This window comes from Marmota marmota, unplaced genomic scaffold (genome assembly GCF_001458135.2).
Source record: "Marmota marmota marmota unplaced genomic scaffold, marMar, whole genome shotgun sequence".
NCBI classification, from domain to species: Eukaryota; Metazoa; Chordata; class Mammalia; order Rodentia; family Sciuridae; genus Marmota; species Marmota marmota.
The window spans coordinates 1,031,375-1,043,627 of record NW_025999944.1 but is presented as its reverse complement, the minus strand read 5'-3'; the positions used below and the strand labels follow the sequence as shown (position 1 = coordinate 1,043,627).

The 12,253-nt window shown below is 44.8% G+C and overlaps 1 protein-coding gene across 1 annotated transcript in view; it reads right to left on the bottom strand.

Moving 5' to 3' along the window:
- The window catches only part of Pinx1 (PIN2 (TERF1) interacting telomerase inhibitor 1), a 62,121-nt gene that overhangs the window by 1,748 nt on the left and 48,120 nt on the right, over nt 1-12,253 (bottom strand). The window lies entirely within an intron of this gene.

Here is a 12,253-nt window from a genome sequence, read left to right as displayed (position 1 = left end):
ACTAAACTATAACCTTAAAGTCAGACTCTCCCACTGATCTGGCCCCTTCCTTCGTACTCATTTAGTCTTAGCAAAAGAGGCTGCTGAGCTACCCTTGTGTGCTGGGGCCTGGGGAGGAGTTTCTGAATAAAGGAAGTAATTTCTAAGTCAGGACTCTACTGACTATTCTGACTGGCTGGCAATGCTCTGCTTGTGCAGCTGACTTAATTCTAAACCAACGACACAAACAGACCCTGTATTTTCTTGTCATAGTGGCTCTCAAAAACCAGCTCAGTGGAATCAAAAGTAATTGTCCTGTTTGACACTCCAGCAGAATCAATATTACGTCAAGGGAAACTGGGGCTCAAGTGGCCACTGCCCCAAAATGTCCTTACCAAGGGGTACCTTTATTCTCATCACTACTTATCAAATCAACAGTAACCTCATTTTGTATTGCCTCTGAGCTAAAAAATTAAAATCATGTATTCAGTTTTAAAATTTCAAAAACAAAATGTAGAACAGTGGGATAAATACCAAAATTTTGGGAAGAAGTGTCAATGATCTATCAGCATTCAATTTTTCCTAGAAACACACTAAGTAATTTTGAGAATAAAAAAATAGCTGCTCCAGGAGACAAAATGAGGTCACCTGGCCTTTCCATCCCTGCAGTGCTGACTAGGTGCTGAAGTTCTGCATGGCGGCATGGGGCACCTTCTCCAGGCTCTTGGTGCTGCCCCATCATGCTGATGGACAAGAAGGACCTCGCTGCCCATGTAAGTGCACCCTTCATGACCATCCGGAGCATGGGTGCTGGGAGTGCGGTCCACCCAGGCAGCAGAGGTCTCAGGATGGTTGCTCTGCCACATCAGACCCTCCTCTCCTCATCCTGCCTAGCCATCACTGCCTCCTTAATCCCTGCTTTTAATAGTTTAGTTGGGGGAGCTGACTGTTGGTAGCAATCACACCAAGAACATTTTTGAGTCAATTGCTGAATTCAGAGGCTCTTTGTAATCCCAGAAGATAGGTTTGTTCCTAAGCAGCTCTTTTGGTGACAGAACTCAGGAGCCCCAGGCCACTCACATCAAGCTCAGCAGGTCACAAGACAAGCTACCGTAGTGCCAGCACACAAGTCTTACTTGTCCCTGTGTGTAGACAAACAACCTGCCGGGGAGTGCTGGTCAGTGATGGGCCGCACCTGCTCCTCCACAGAGCAGGTGTGGCCTTTAAAAACCCATGGACACAAGTGAGGAGAATGCAGAGCTCCGGTCCTGCAGGAGCGGTACCCAGGACTCACACTACACACCTGAAGCAGGAAACCCAATTTCACTAGACTTTATACACTACAGTGAATGGGGACTGAGAAAAGCATCAGTTACTTTTTGAGTATTCTGAAACAGACAATTGGCAGCTTCACAAATGTCCAGTAAACACAAAACACATCCTCAAAAAACAGTCTACTATTTTAACATGACTTTCACAATTTTGTCAAAGAATGTTCCAGTTTGCTAACGGTGTTCTAAAAACTAGTAAAATACACTTACAAAACGTGAAAACCTCTGGTTCCATATAAAATACCACCAAGGGAGATGCATCTCACCAATCACCTTGCCAAACACTGACTTCAGCTGAGGGATCCAGGAAAAATCTTTTTAAAAATCCCAATTCCTGCTGTCAATTAATGAAAGTCCTTAGACAAATCCCATAACCTCTTTGGGCCTCAAATACTTCAAGTAAGGTTCAAAATAAGGTTAAATTAGTGACTTCTGAGGTCCCTTGGGCGATCTGTGGAGCACAGCAGGGAAGGCCTGGAGAGGCAGCACAGGCAGGCAGCAGAGACAGCTCAGTCACAGAGACCCCACCTGGGCCTCAGGCCACGAAGAGGAGCAGGAACAACTGATGGCTGCACTGACACCTGAACAAATGTGTTCACCACCAGAAAGGGAGTGCTGGTCCACACACCACACCCAGTACTAGTGTTCCCAAGAGCTCAGAGAGCCAGATGCTGCTCAGTACCAAATCCCATGTAAGAATGCATTTGAAAGAACTGACACAAAGTAGAGCTTCATTTAAAATATGAATTTATTTTAAACCTAAGTCCCAAGTCACAGACCCCTGACCATTTAAAGCCAGAAGACCCTCATGGGACTTCAAGCTGAGTCATGTGAGGAAACTGCACTGAAGTGACCATCCCCAGGAGCACTGAAGAAGGCGGCCAGGCACTTAGTCATGTGGCTCTTGAACAGCTCACAGCCACCCGGGAGAGGCACTCTCTCCACCTTACATGGGAGGAAGCAGGATTCAAGGCACATTGTTTGCAGGTCTCACGGCCAGGGAGTGACAGGAGGGGGACTAGCCACCAGGCTGCCATGTGCAGTGTGCCTGCTCCTTCCCCACCCTACCCTGACTTTTAGCCCACATTGTCACCCTTCCTTCCTTCAGAAGCCATCCCAACACTGAAACACATGACCCAGGGACCAGAGTCCATGCCCAGATGAGAGGGACAGAGGCTAAGAAAAAAGTCAACAGAGACACCACTTTTGAAGGAGACAAAAAACAACAACAACAACAACAAAAAAAAAAAACAAACCTTCTCTGTTTGTAATTCATAAAAATAAAAAATATCCTCAAGTCAAGGTTAAGAGTGTCATAATTTGCTGGGCACGGTGGCGCACGCCTGTAGTTATAGCAGCTCGGGAGTCTAAACAGGAGGACAGAGAGTTCAAAGCCAGCTTCAGCCAAAGCAAGTCCCTAAGCAACTCAGCGAGACCGTGTCTCTAAATAAAATACAAAATAGGGCTGGGGGTGTGGCTCAGTGGTCAAGTGTCCCTCAGTTCAATCCCTGGTACAAAAAAAAAAAAAAAGAGAGAGTCATAATTTGTCAAATTAGCATGTAAATTTATCTGACAAAGTCTGTTTTAAATCAGGAAGTAAAACCCAAGTCCCGCCTTCTACCTGCAGCAAGAATTTCTCTTGAGCAACTGCCATTTGGGAACTCCCAATGCAGGGGCTGGCTATTGTGGTCCATTCCAATACTAGCTCTCTCTGACTCAGTATCCTCATTGGAAATAGGCAGATTCAAGTGGTTCATGGGTATATAGTGTGAGCCATGTTGAGAGCAGAAGAATCAGAATGCCTGAGTCCGTCTCTGGCAACCTGGGATTGACAACGACAAAATGAAAGCAAGCGGATGGAAGCAAGGGAAAGATGCCCTGCAGAGTGGGACCACTGAGAGTGAACGTCACACCCTCTGAGGTCCATGGAGGATATGGGAACCATGGATGCCAACTTTTCTCCAACATCTACAGAATTATGAGTTTCTTCTTTGCTTCTTTTAAGTGCTCTTTATGGAGGCATGGAAGCTAGAAGCGTTGTCCATAAAGGCTCCTCTGGGCGTTGGAGAACTCTGCTCTTGTGACATTCGGACAGGTATGCTGAGATGGATCACCAATAAATGGCCAAATGGAGGGGATTCTTCTTATTCTCAGACAAATGCTGTCAGTCTCTTCTGGGGCAAGGAAAGGAACCAATTTGCAGTGAGGTGTTTGGAGCAGACGCACCACATGTGTAAAGTCAGACTGTTCACGACAGACACACCTGTCCAGGGACAGGATTTCAGAGGCAAAGCCTTTCAACGCACAGGTCTTCCTCGGATGTTACTACTGATCTGAAGTGGCACGATGATTCAAGCTTTCTGATTTGCACATTGAGACCCAGAGGTCACTGCACAGTCATCCTTTCAATGAACTTTTCTCATTGAAAGAAAAGAGTAGACACCCAGAGCTCAAGGGTACTGGGTTTAGCAACTGGGTCATTAGCTCTGCTGGCTACTGCCTGTGATGAGCACACGCCTGCTTCCACTGCAGCCTGTCATCACCATGTGCTGGATTAGTCTGTGAAAAGTTAAGAAAGCTCGGCAAGGGAGTAATCTGAAAAAATGTTCCGTACATCTTCCAGCAGAACAGTTCTGACAAATTACATCTGGAAGGCAGAAATGGCACCCATCCATTTCAGGCAGATAAATCCAAATCCAGGCATGAGGTGACCTTGTGGCTCACCAGGATGAAGGTAATGCTGAGACCACTGAGCACCCAGTGTGTGCTCCACACCCTCTCTAACTGATGGGGCAGCTGTACTGACTTAACCACTCACTGTGCTGGCCTAAATGTTCTTTTACGTTCCTCGTTTGAACTTCTTGAAGCTAAGTGTAAGACCATTTCTTTCAACAAGTCAGACCCCTTGTGGAACCATCTCTCATTACTTCCTATGACTGGCAGTTAGTTGCTTCCATCTTCTGTTTTCACATAATTTGCTTTGCAAGCATCTTCTAAAGGAAATAAGTTTCATTGAGCCGGGACCATTTACATTTCATTTGTATTCTATTTCACTCTCTAATGGTGAGATTTAAGGAAAGCACCAAACATCAAACCTGACTGGATCAGGGTTGGAAGAGCTCCTGCCACCACCCACTGAACCATATGCTTTGTATTTGTCATCAGGGATCTGTCTTCACGTTAGGCAGGGCCAATGTCAGGAAGGGGTGGGGAGGGTAGGAAGCAAAGAGAAATCAGCAATTTGTAGTACCGTCTTCCGAATCAGAGAAAACCATTTACTTCTAATTGGATGCAAAATGCTTCTCTCACTCTGCAAGGAATGCACGCGTTCCAGTTGGTGTGTCTGCGGCTTACTCCCTGTGGCCCTTAGCCACACACAGGAACTGGGCCAAATATCCCTGTCTCCCTCTGGTCAATTATTCCACAAGTTACCATGGTCACCCTCCTGGGAACAAGCTAACCGGGAAACTGTAAGGTGGTACGGGAACTGTCACCCTCCTGTGGGGCGGGCTGAGTACAGCCATTCTTGCCAGACTGGAGAGCAAGAGAGCTCTCGAGCAGATGGTGCAGAAGGTGGCAGCGCACCTGAAGATGGCCAGCAGTGGGGAGGAAGCTCCACGGAAGCCCAGACAGCAATCTGCGAAGGGCACCTACTCTGTGTCTTGGTCTGACAACATGAGCTCCGGCTGTGGGGAGTCATCACGGAAGGTCGGCCGCCGAAAGGCAGGCGGGCAACAGGTCAAAGCTGTTGGTGGGAAGCAGGGATTGTGCCCTGCACGACCACTTCTTTTCCTGCTCTCCGTGTCACCTTCCTGGTTTCATGTATTTCCTTCCTGGTTTCTAAATCAGTGAAAACAGTGTTTTACTGAAAGAGAGCTCCTTTTGTACTCCAGGTGTGAAAGCATGTACTCTTATCAAGACACCCATCACTCACATTTGGAATTAGGTTAAAAATACCAAGTCTTGGTAATAACTACCTCAGGGAATCTGCCTGGGAGACATAATCACTTTTAGCATTAGCAAGTGCACAGAGCCTAAACAAATAAATAGACCCCCAACACTGAAGAGCAGTTTTGATTTAAAGCCATATTAAAGTCAAACTCTAACAACAGAATGAGAACTATGCCCCAACTGAACTGGGAAATGCAGGGAGGACTGTGTGTGCCCCCACGTGTGCACAGGTACAGGAGTACAGCACAGGCAGTCAGGAAGGCTCTCCCTAGAACACGGACTAACAAACTATGGCTATGGGCTTTTCTCTGTATACCCCAAGAGCTAAGAATCAGAGTTATTTTTACATTTCTAAATAGTTCGGGGAGGGATCAAAAGAATATTTCATGACATGTGAAAATAATATAAATTTCAAGTTACCAGGGTCCACAAAATTCTGAATTTCATCAGTAAAAAAATTTGTGAAAATGTTTTCTAATGCAAGTACACATAACAGGTACTAAGTAAATATTTGCTAAATAAATACATGTATTATAAAATTAAACAAATTTGTTCTACAACCAGTTGGCTAAATAGCCACTACACTGAAAAAAAAAATTCCAAATCATTTTAAAACACAGTCATTTATACACACCCAAAAGGATGTGTATAAAAGAACTGGCTCCCTAATATACTAAATCCATTTTTTCATAATCAGGTTAATGATATTTCTGTGACTACTTGTATATAATGGGAAATAGGCAAGTTTATTATAAAATATGATCTGCTTTTGTGAGAATTGTTCAGCTGGCTTTGAAGAGTGATGCTGGCAATTCAGATATGTCAAAAAGAAGCTGTAAAGTGCTTCTTTTAAGTGAAAAGGTAAAGGTTCTTAACTTAATAAGGAAAACAAATTAGATGCTGAGGTTACAAAGATCTATAGTAAAAATAAATCTTGTATTGATGAATTGTGCAGAAGGAAAAAGAAATTCATGCTAGTTTAACTACAGCACCTGAAATCGCACAGACACGGTATGCGATAAGTACTTAGGTTAGGAAAGGGTTCAGGCATCCCCTGGGGGTCCTGAGACATTCTTGCCCCTGATGAGGGGGCTACAGAGCCACTGGGAACAGAAGGGCTTCAGGCCTGGACCAAGTCCTCCACCTGCGCCTCCGGCAGTGATAGAACGCCTCCTTGCTGAATTATGCCTCTCAACAGCAGAGAGGCTGCTGACTGTGCTGGTTTTCAAGAAGCAAGGGACAGGAATCAAGGAAAGTGTCACACATGAAGTGAAGTGACCCCAATCGATGATCTCCTTTTAATAACTGGAATCAGAACTCTGCTAGGAATTCAGACTCCAAGAAAGAAACTGGACATATCTCAGGGAAGAGAATGGGGAACTAGGAAGCACAGAGTATCTTGCTTCTCGCTGGCCTTTGGGAGAGAAATCAACAATGCCAATTCCGCACAGGAACGCCAATGTTAACAAAGCTGATCATTTATTTCTTCTTTTTCTTTCCCTATTTGCTAGTCAGCTGCTCCGATGACCACTCATTAAGAAAAGCCAACACAGACGTGTTTTACAGGGACGGTTCTGCATGGCAACCCCCTCTCAAGGCACTGGCCTCAGAACACTGCCTCCCGGAGATCCCAGGCCTGGAAAGCTGCCGCCACTCACTGGATGACATCTCACCAGGCCCTGGCCATCAGAAGACAAATGAGGTCCTCCAGAGCTAGAGAAGATCAATGTCACACAGGCACAACCTCGCGGATGGAGTCTAAAAATACTCCAAATCGACTGTATTTTGTGATTCTAGGTCAGCTGGTTCTCTCCACCAGCTCTCCAGAGGCGGACAAACAGCTGCAGGAGGGCCCTCCTCCATCTCACCACAGAAGGCTCAGCAGCTTAAAAGATCCTGGATTCTTTAGAGAGCAAGATCATTTAGATCACAGGAAAAAGAATGTATGTTTATGGAATAATCTGTCAAAATTATTTTTAGGAAAAAGGCAAATTAATTTAGACTAATATAGTTGACAAGAAAAACAGGTCCCCCCTCTCATTTTTAAAAATTTTCCTTTTTTTCCCTCTCTCAATTCTTACATATTACATGAGGCTATTATTTCTACAGACTCTGTAACTTACAAGAAATCAATGTAACAAGTAAAAATATTTAAAAAAGGGCTGGGGATGTGGCTCAAGCGGTAGCGCGCTCGCCTGGCATGCGTGCGGCCCGGGTTCGATCCTCAGCACCACATACAAACAAAGATGTTGTGTCCACCGAAAACTAAAAAATAAATATTAAAAAAAAAATTCTCTCTCTCTCTTTAAAAAAATCTGTTAAAAAATATTTAAAAAATAGTTTTAGAAGTAAATTTGGTAGAGGAGTTTATTCTTAAAAGGCATTAAAGTTAGTAAGAGTAAATTAATTCTGAATTCAATGAGTTAAGAGTTCAATGAGTCATGTTTAAGTAGTACAAAAATAATATACCATTTCATGTTAAATATCCTCATCACAACCAAAAATACACTGGAACAATTCATTTTAGAATAAACAAACAACAACAAAACCAACTATAAAACACTTCTATTAAAGAAAAACCCTAATCCATTAAATCAAGATTACAGTTCAAAGGAGATCAAGAAAAACAAAGTTACTACTATTAAATATACAATCCCGGAATTACTGCTTCTCTTGATTTTACACAGCTATGATTTTTAAAATTTTATAAGCAGGAAAGACATTAAAACTTGAAAAAGAACAGGAAATACTATCCCCCCACCTGCTCAGAATCCAAAAAGATTCCTTAAAGCCATGAGTGGTCTTTTGAATGTGACAAAGTGTGTCTGCCTTCCCTAAACGGCCAGCCCTGTGGAATACAGTGTCCTAATCAGAGTCTCTCAAACCATGAGGGGTGCAGGGCTAATAGTTTTCTTTTTTTTAATCTGCCTTTTTACATCTCCAATCCACCATAGGCCAAGACTTTTGTAAAATACAAGGGGAAAAAAATCAGAACGATTGGGAAAATAAACCTTTCCAAATACAAAACACAAATTCCAATTTATAAAAATGACTATCAGACACCTCCAAAAGCTCTTAAATGCTTACTCTTAACTTCTGCCCTCACCCTGTCCTGGACTGGTCTACACACCTGCTCTGAGCGGGTGCTGCTCCTCACTAGGAAGGCAAGCAGGTGCACATGTCCACCTGGCCGTCAAAAGACCCAACCACGGCTAACAGAACGTGTGACCGTGGACAGGTCCCTGGTCTCCCTGGGCCTCAGAAAGAACCACTAGCCAGCCGTGGACGCACAGCTACTCTTACTGTGTCAAAGGCAGATTGAGTGCCATGTGCCCTTCTTCAGAAGAAATCTTACACAGAAGTCCACGTGCACAACACACTGGGAGCTCTGATGTGGCCAGGCTGGTGGGATCCAGAGCTCATGTCCTAGCACGCAGACTTCCCCTGAGTCCCCTCATGAAGGCTCCTGAGGACCTGGAACTGGATGGAACACAATACAGCTGTACTTTTTTTTTCTTTTGATTTTGGTGGGGCTGGGGATTGAACATAGGGGCAACTCGACACCGAGCTACATCTCAAGTGAAATCTTTTATTTTGAGACAGGATCTTGCTACAACACTAAGGCTGGCCTTGAACTTGTGGTCCTCCTACCTCAGCCTCCCAATTGCTGGGATTCCAGGAGCCTACCACCTGGCACAACAGCTATACTTTTTAAGGTCTGCTGCAATTCTGCCCTTCGTGACAGTTTGGGTGATTTCACAGCACTCAGTGGCAAGAGACTAAGAACCTTTTGAGTAAACTGGGCCTTTAATATTATAAAATACATGTGATTCTTAAACTTGTCATTAACTTTTGGACTTTGGACAATTTTCTGTCAGAATTCTCCAGCCTATGAATTTCTTCAAACTGACAACAAACATCAGCCCTGGGCTCCCCGATTCTGTAAGTCTGAAGTTGCAAACCAGGACCTCCTGAGGTGCCCAGTGACCGACAAGGGAGAATCCCAATGCTGGCCCATGGTGGGGGACAGCGGTGCCCAGATGCTTCACCTGAGCCCCCCTCCATGCTCCTTCCGATGCAGGCAAAAAGCAAGGCTCCTTCACCAGCCCTGCCCACTCTCCACTCTCCCCAAGGAAGGTTCCTTTCACCCTATTTTCATGACATCATGGGCTGAAAATCTGGGAGAGAATGTTATTTCCACTTTCCTGGCAGAAGGGAAGGACAGAAGGAAATGAGCTAGTATTTCACTCTTCTGCATGAGGCCATCTGGGTGTCCATTCCTTATTATCACAAAAGCTCTTAAAACCAGTTGCCTGATCTGTCAACAAACAAAAAGCCAAATCTAATCCTTTCAGGCCAAACCTGTGTCTTGGCAAAACTCTAAGCAAACACAGCAGCCTGCCCTGCCCAGCCCTGGATGGCCGGCAGCCCTCCCTCGGCCCCGACCCTCGCCGCCTGTCCTCTCCTCTCCTCTTCCTCACCAGGGCCTTCTTGCGAAGCTCATCTAGAGGACGACGTGCACTTTCAGTGGTGCTACCCAACTTTCCAAACACCAACGACCCACTTTCTCCTGTTCTGACTCCTCTGGAAAGTGAGGCGGGCCCAGCCCTGTCTCAAGTCCCTGTTGCCAGGAGGTGGCTCGTTTATGTCTCTGGTCCTGGACAGGAAAAGGATGCACTCTCGGCACTGTGTGCTGGGGAGAGATAAGACCTGAGATTTCTGTCCTCAGCCCCTTATCAGCTCTTCCTGCAACCTTCCAGAGCAGACAGCGCCATGACTGCAATAAACTCAGCCAGCTGGGGGGGGGGGGGGGGGGCGCGCTGGGCTGGGAGTGGCTGGGGGCCGAGAGGTAGGGAGGGTATAGGATGGGAAGAGAGAAGGGTTTTTGCACATCTTAAAATGGCATGGCCCAGCGAGAACTGCTATTTTCTTTTTCTAAGCACAGAGTGTTCATCTGTTGTTAAAGCTGCTGCAAAAGGGATGGACATTCTGTGTCTTCTGTCCTGGCGGGAATGAGCTACCACGTTGCTTGCTCTGAACCCTGCCCCAAAGCCCTGTGCTACCCGCTCCTGGGCACACAGCGCAGGTGGTCTGCAGCTCGGTCCTCCAGCAGGTGTCTAATAAAGCCCAGCAGCACAGGGCAAACCTTCTACCGGGATAGGCCCTCCATTCAGACAACCTGTGTTTTCTGGGGCCAGGACACGCTTGCTTGCCGGGACAACTCCAGCCCCATACAGCCCAGGAACAAGTGAGGCTAAGTGCCACTCCTGCAAACGTTGACCTGATGCAGGGCACAGCAGGTCACTCCCTTGGCGCCAAGCATCATCCTCTAGAAACCCCGCCTCTCTGGGGGGAGGGAGGAGAGGCCTACACAGCTGCTGTAGAAGGATCGAGACTAAGCAGGAAATCTGGGTAAACTGAGTAGTTCTCGGGGTCAAACTGAGGCACTAAATCTTAGATTTATTCTGGTTTAAGAGGGTAGGGCTTTTGCACATAGATGTATCATACATTTTATATAAAAATGGCAGAAGTGGAGTGGGGAAGGACTGGATGAGCAGCCCACTACCAACAACAGCTGCTGGGGACTCGGGAGAGGCCACACTTCCCGGGTGTCTCATTATTAAAATGGGAATATCTGTTCCCAGGCTGACATCATTCTATTCAGGAATGGAAGGTGGCAGAGAAACAGCATGCCAAGTCTGAAGGCCCCCCACAACCTAAGCGATCTTTAGGACCAGTGCAAGCAGCAGGGCTGCTCTGTCTCAGCAGGAGGATGACTACTGTGAAGATGAAAAATCTGGGAGTTGGGTTCCACTTGAAGTTGGCCTCAAGTTCAAGCTAAAGAGCAGCAAATAAATAACAAATATAATCAAGAGAATTAAAATGGAGAACACAATCAGGAGTCAACAGGTATATGATAAAATCAAATTTAAAAAAAGCAATTCCTAAAAATAAAATGAAAATAACTTGTTTCTATAACCAATTGGTTGAAGAGCCACACACAAAGGAATCACAGTTTTAAAAGTTATTTCTACATACCCAAAAGGATATGCCTTAAAAACAAAAAGAGCTGTACCCCAATCTTCTCAACCCATTTTCTTTCTTTTGCGTATAATCAATTTATTGGCATTATTTCTGAGACTAGTGTATATACAATGGGAAATACACAAATGAATAATGTGATACAATATCTCAAAATTTGTTATTTTTAGATATACATAGTAGTAGAGTGTATTTTGACATGTTATACATACATAGGGTATGACTTGTTCTAATTAGGATCCCACTCCTGTGGTTGTGCATGATGTGGAGTTTCATTCGCAGTGTATTCATATATGAACATAGGAAAGTTATGTCCAAACATTCTGTTATTCCTATTCCCATCTCCCTCACTTCCCTTCATTCCCCTTTCTCTAATCCACTTAACTTCTATTCTTCACTCCATCCTATTGTGTTAGCATCCCCATATCAGGGAGAACATTTGGACTTTGTTTTTTTGGGATTAGTTTATTTCACTTAGCATGATAGTCTCCAGATCCATCCATCTACTTGCAAGTCAGAAAGTCATTGTTTTTTATGGCTGAGTAATACTCAATTGTGTATATATACCACATTTTCTTTATCCATTCATCTGTTGAAGGGCACCTAGGTTAATTTTATAGCTTGGATATTGGGAATTGAGCTGCTATAAACAATGATGTGGCTGCATCACTACAGTATGCCGATTTTAAGTGCTTTGGATATATACCAAGGAGTGAGATAAGTGGGTCAAAATGGTGGTTCCATTTCAAGTTTTCTGAGGAATCTCCACACTGCTTTCCATAGTGATTTTACCAATTTGCAGTCCCACCAGCAATATAAGTGTACCTTTCCCCCCACATCCTTGACAACATTGTTACCTTGTATTCTTGATAACTGCTATTCTGACTGGAGTGAGACGAAATCTCAGTGTAGTTTTAATTTGCATTTCTCTGTTAGAGATGTTGAACATT